The following is a 6,688-nucleotide window of genomic DNA, read 5'->3' on the forward strand; positions in this document are numbered from 1 at the left end:
AGTTTCAAATTTAAAAGAATTCATTATAGTCTCCCAGACACATTAAAATGTGTTACATGGATGATATAAGTTACAATTTTTTTAACTGCACGTGGCGAATGGACAATATATATTATTACCAATTACTAAAATATGGAAAATTAATTTGAAAATTATCAATACTTATACCGTACTACTATCATAGCTTTTATTCACATCTACAAAAATACCATCATTTTTCTAATGAATAGAGACACCTTTTTCAATAATTGGATATTACAAATGCCTATAAGGCCACCCATCTTATGAAGACTGGGATTACTATAATAATACTGTGGGATATATTTAATACGTATATTTTTTTTTATTTCTGCGTGTTTACATACAAAAAGATAGTGAAATTCATCCCCGATATTTTCATTGCATAAATGGCACATTCTTTCACGTTTCTCAACATTACACCATCTTCCAGTCTCAATTGGAATTTTTAAATTTGATGTACGGAATTTAGTTATGTATACTCTATTCATTTCCGATAATTTTATAAGATAATTTTCAAATCCAAATTCTTTTTTATATATTAGATAAGTCTGTCTCTTGAGGAGTTTTCCACACCTGAGAACCATTTTTGTATAAACTGATCTTGAAGGCGCTGTTTCATAAAACTTTTATAAAAACTGTTAATCATTTGTATTTCATTGAGGAAGATATTTGACTGACCAGATTCGTTAAAAATATTTTTAATGAAAGATATCCATTAAAATGTGTATATTCCTTCGAAATGTAACTTCGAGATTAGTTTATAAAGTATGCTACTTAATTTATTTTCATTTTGTTACTTAGTATAAGTCTATTCCAAAAACACAACATTCTCAGTTTGATATTTACTTCGAGTGGGAATCTTCCCAGTTCCCCATACACCATAAAATAGTAGTCGACGAACATGTACCATAAGTACACATGTACAATAAGTACGACTACACAACTGTGTGCTATTATTATACAATACTATTTATTTTATCTAATAGTTATCGGAACACATCGTCGTACCTAAATGAATAGTCAAGGACTCCAAAACCAAAAACTGTAACTAGATAGAAAGTTTCTTTTTAATCTGTTAAAATCGTTCATATATCTGGGTTTAGTGTAGTAGATAAACAAAGACGGGCGTGTCCTGAAAAGTCGTATATTAGAACGTGAAACTTTTTTTTATATTTTGAAATATTACCATTTAGTCTTTATATAAAATATCTCATAATACGTTGACTTGTATTTTGAAATGAAAAGTTGTTAAATTCTGTTGGTAACTCGATTTGGTCTGCAGAGTCACTGAAATAAAACACACCATATTACAGTTTACGCGTGGCTGAACACGTGATGACCAGGTACTGATAAAATTGACAGGAACAGAAAGGTCGTCATGGTTCACGCTGGGTGGATAGTTATTTCATGAGGGGGTGCGGTCTGGGGGGGGGGCGTTTGTGTGACATGAGTGATTCGAGGATGTAGACATTTCTTCGATATTTTTAGAAATTGATACTGATAATACGTTCATAAAAATCACCAGAACTCAACTGTATGTAGTAAAAAAATCTTTGTATTATTACTCAATGATATGTCGAGCATTTAATTACGCCCCTAATTGTTTTCTAAAAGGTATTGTTCATAGACGGCACTGATTAAGATATACACTTAATTCATTAATATTAAAATATGATAATTATAGATAATACTTGTATATATGTTATCTGTAATTTGATGTATGAATAAGCAGTAATAAAATGCAAAGTTTGCAGAGGTATCACTATTTTAATTACTGATCAAATTAGGAACATAGTCTAAACCAGACTGACAGATGTTGTAATGGATTTGATGATCAGATTGATTTCTTTACGCAATGACGCGCAAGCGTGATATGGGTCTGATGAAATCCATTGTTAAAGGATTTGTGCAGTCAAAAATGATAATTTCAGTTTATGCTGGAAATGGCTTTATTAGACCGTGTAGAAACCTCTCCGTGCCGCGCGCGACCGGAATAACCTGTAAACCGCCGATATCGAGGTCAAATTTTCTGACCACCCGATTATGCATATTTTCTAACTCTAAACCGTGCGACGTCATAATAGTCCGTGGCTTATAGCTGTACTATAACTGATGTGCTATCACTTACATTGACGGTCACAGGAAAAGCCGATCAAAGATTTTTGTATGATGACTTTTTGAGTAATCGTACAATAACTTTGGCTCGAATATAAATAACTAAAAGAGTGAAATTCGATGTTTCAAATACTCTAATTTATGCTCTAATAGCAGGTATCTTCGTGTAATTATGAAAAAAATTCACACAGAAATAAAAGTTTCAGATTTTTTATCGAGGAGTTCAGCAACGAATAAGCTTTAATTAAAATAATATTTTCCTGTAGTCTGTATCTTTGATACATTGTGAATTGCAAAGTTTGTGACTGTAAAATAAAATTTTATGTAACAATTTAAGAAATCTTTGATTAAAGCATCAAGGATATGATGTTTGACATACGTATACACACCGATGATTTATCATTACAAACATTTGTGTTGTGTGTTGCTAACCAAATAAATCGAGATACATTTATTACAATACCGTAAAACCTTTCAACATGTGGTAGAAAGAATTTACTTTTGATATTATAAAAGATCAAATAATTGAGATATTAGCAAAACAAACTATTTTTTCAGACCGTGCGGTCGCTTTCAATTTTTAATCGATATACGAGTAGATACACCGATATTATAGGTATATAATTAGCCATGCCTTTGGTTTGATGGTTACGTAATACCTGGACCAGGATGTTGTTTACCTGTACACAACGCCATTCATCGAACTCACCTGTAATTACCTGGCCGCGGGCAATTTGCTATTCGGTGGACTATATCGGGTATTTGCTATTGTCTTACTGTATAGCAGGTTAGGATATCCGTTAATTGGATTGTGATTTGAATTATGGAAACCCCGTACATCTATGCTATAGGTTTTTTATCGTCACCTCCATTTTTAAAGTGAAGATGTAAAAGCAAAACGAAATAAAATATACTTGATCATACCTAGGAATATATATTACATACACACATATATATGTCGTACACAGGTAAAACAAAAATGGAAGGTGACTTATTCAGAAACAAAAATGGTTCTAAGAACTATTTCAACAAAAGGTTTAACCTTAAAAATTATTCCAGTCTAGTACTGTAATTACGGAATCGTGGCATATAGCAATCTTCCGTAATTTATAAGGTATTAGTAAAAATTCTAAGTATGTATTTTCACCGTTTCGAATCTAAATGTACATGTATAGTCATACAAGAAGGGTTACAACATTATCACAATAAATATACTTATTTAAATATCACTTAGTATATTTTAAAAAGGTACAAGATATTATATCTATTTATAATGCCTGTATACAAGTAATTTCAATTTTCATTTGAACACTTTATGTGGTTACTTTTTGGATTATTCGATAAATGTTCATGTATCATACTATTAAATCTCGGTATGATATACAAAACGGTCGACAATGAATATACTATTTTAAGGATTTAGTATAATTTTGAATCAATGAATTTAAATCTACACTTAAACTGTAATTTAGGAACATACAAAATGTATATCAGAAATACCATTGATGTATTTCTGCTTTTTAGTAAATGTTATGGATAAAGTTTCAAAGGCAACAATATAGATATACATATTATTTTCGGTATAAGTTCGGTACAGTTACTCCAATATCACATAACTGATAACCGTCCACATTTTATTTTTACTCAAAAGCTGTGCCGTGTTTGCAGATTTTGCAGAAGTTTGAAATAAAAACACGGATTCTTGATATATTCATGCTTAATTTTGGGATCTTACTCGTAAAAAGATAGTGTTACATTATACTGTTTTTTTATTACACTGAAATTTACATCATATGCTATCTAAATCTCAGTCCAGACTGATCCGAACATCATTTTGATATCGCTATCAAATTGGACTGATTATCTAAAGTTAGATATATGCTTATTTGAATTTTTGAAGTGGTGTAAATGTTTTGAAACTGAAAATATCTACATCATAAAGCTAGAAAAACCATTTACTCGAAAAACTCAAATTGTAGATCTAACGTATTATCGACACTACCAGTAAATCACGACCAAAACCAACCGATAGCGCTAAAAGCTAGGCGATTCGTTGGGTGGGACTTAATTTTTTCATTCATCCAAAGCAATATCCTGACGTATTATCAAAAAAAATAATTGGCTGCACAAATCCTTTAATCGTTGGAAGTTTCGAGTGGGATTGGCATTCGGGTGTCGACAGATCGGTGAGGGGTTGAAGGTTACCTGTGACCACATCAAAGGAACGCTGTGATTGGTGTTACAAAACGCCATTTATAGGGAAAATATATCAAAGTTTTTCAGGGATGTAAAAAAATTAACACACGATCAATTTTATTGTCCTCTTCAGCTTTTCAACAGATAACACAAGTGATGACGTCAGTTTGGTATTTCCTTCGATCTTCTCTTGTCCTACACTATGATATCTGAAACGAGAACCTTAGGTACATTTGTATACTATATTAATTGAATATCAATGATCTAGAACTACAGAAACGTCTTCAATCGCAGATCGAAGTCATGTATACAAGGTGTGTAGACAAGCTTTACAAATTGGAAATTGGTAAAAATTAACACGTGAACTTATGTCGTATAATTTCATTTATTTCAAGATTAATCCTCTTTCATTTCAAAATATTTTTATTAAATCATTAGATTTAATAGGGATTGGGCAGCAGGCTATGCCTATATAAGCCCTCTCCCTGATTTGTATTTTAGTGAGATCCGAAAATTAGCTACATTTGATATATTTTATTTATGGACCCACCAGAGACCATTTATAGACGTTTAAGAGGTTTACATCAAAAATCGAAAAAACCTCTAAAATTAGTCTTACGGCCCTCTGTTGGATGGGTCCGTATAAAAACTGTATTTATCAACAAAAGGAAGCGAATGTCTTACGTCCTACAAAGTATGTACTTTATCTTTAAATTCCGCCGTCAGCTGTCAACATAAAACTTGTTCGATGTCATACTTATAAATGATGGCAATTAGTACTTAAGGTTCCACTTGAAGTTTGGATCGATTCAAAGCTCACGAGGAAAGATCATCTCAATGTCTCCCGGGAAATATCGCGGCCTGTTTATTTATTAGTTTAAACAATACTTTCTACTCAAGTAAACTTCTTATAAGCATACACATACAAATGGATTCAACGATTACAGAAATTTCCCAAGATGTTCTCAATGGGATGCAGAACCTGGAATGGAAATATTAATATCTGATCAAAATCGTGATTTTTATTCATTCCTGTAATTCATGTACAAAGTTGTGTTTCTTAAACCGTTCTGGAATTCAAAATAAATAAAAAGAAGTAATTATTGTGTTTGTAATGCACTAAAACAGATTGACAATTAAAATGTTTCTGACAACATGAATTTTGACACGTGTAGTTCCACAAATTTAAATGTTATAATTATCTGCAGTTTTTGCGTGATTTCAATGTAGATCTAATGTCGATACGTATAAACCCCCACCCCCATATACAATATATGAATCAAAATTTATGATAGAATATTACATGTCTACTAAATTACAGTAAAACTATTAAGTCTCTGGTTTAAATACTTGTAATACTTGTGTGCACATTCTGAAGATTACTATACATAACGTAACCACCCGCCCAGCTAATCCCGTACTTCGCTAAGATTTCAACCAATTTGCAACTCATAAAGAGAAATTTTTACGTCTACTAGCAACTTTCAATGTTAATGTTCCCTTTCAATATCTTTGTCTATAAATTGTATACAATTATTGTCGGCCATTTTCTCGCTTCGTGCTCCTACTAGTGTCGCCATAATATAAGCGCCCCGTAAGTCGACCCTCGTAAGTCAGGGCGCATCACGATTCCGTTAACCTTCTCCACCGTGTATAGGTCTAGTGTGAATTCCTGTCTAAACAGGATAATCACACTAGCAGACATGGCGAGAACCTATAAGTGCTGTGATCTGTCACAGAGAGGGAGACAGAGAAAGAAAGAAAGAGAGAGGGAGAATTAAATATGTAGAAAAATGTTAATCGCTAAGATGAATACAAGTATGTGTTACTTTTTACTACAGTCTTTAGAAAGAATGCATAAATCATTGAAAAAAAGTAAGAAATCTACACGAAAGTTTTACCCTCGTTAAATATACATAATTATCCACCAGCCTCCGCATCCAGGTGAAATTATACAGGGTTACGTATCGCGGTTCTCACAATTACGCTTTCGTCCCGCATTGCTTAACATTTTATAAGAAAACGAAGTTCATGACAATGATATTTAATAATTAAAAAAAATTGGAGAAACGTAGCAACAATCCCAAATCGCTGAAAAGACGTTTTTGAAAATCACAGGTAGGTGTGTCGAGCGCCGTATGCAAGCATTGATAGTGATGAGCTGCGCTGCCTCGCAAAGGGTCGATTACGTCACGCACCAAATAAGTCTCGTTACCACAATACATGTCCTGACACCGAAATGCGGATATCTAGGTGTCCGGCAACTAATGACTCCGAGTGTCTTGAAAGGAGAACACACCTCATTTTATCGTGACACAAATTCTTTGATAGTAGAGTATAGTTTTCCTTTAGCAAG

Source organism: Argopecten irradians, chromosome 9 (genome assembly GCF_041381155.1).
Source record: "Argopecten irradians isolate NY chromosome 9, Ai_NY, whole genome shotgun sequence".
Taxonomy (NCBI): Eukaryota; Metazoa; Mollusca; class Bivalvia; order Pectinida; family Pectinidae; genus Argopecten; species Argopecten irradians.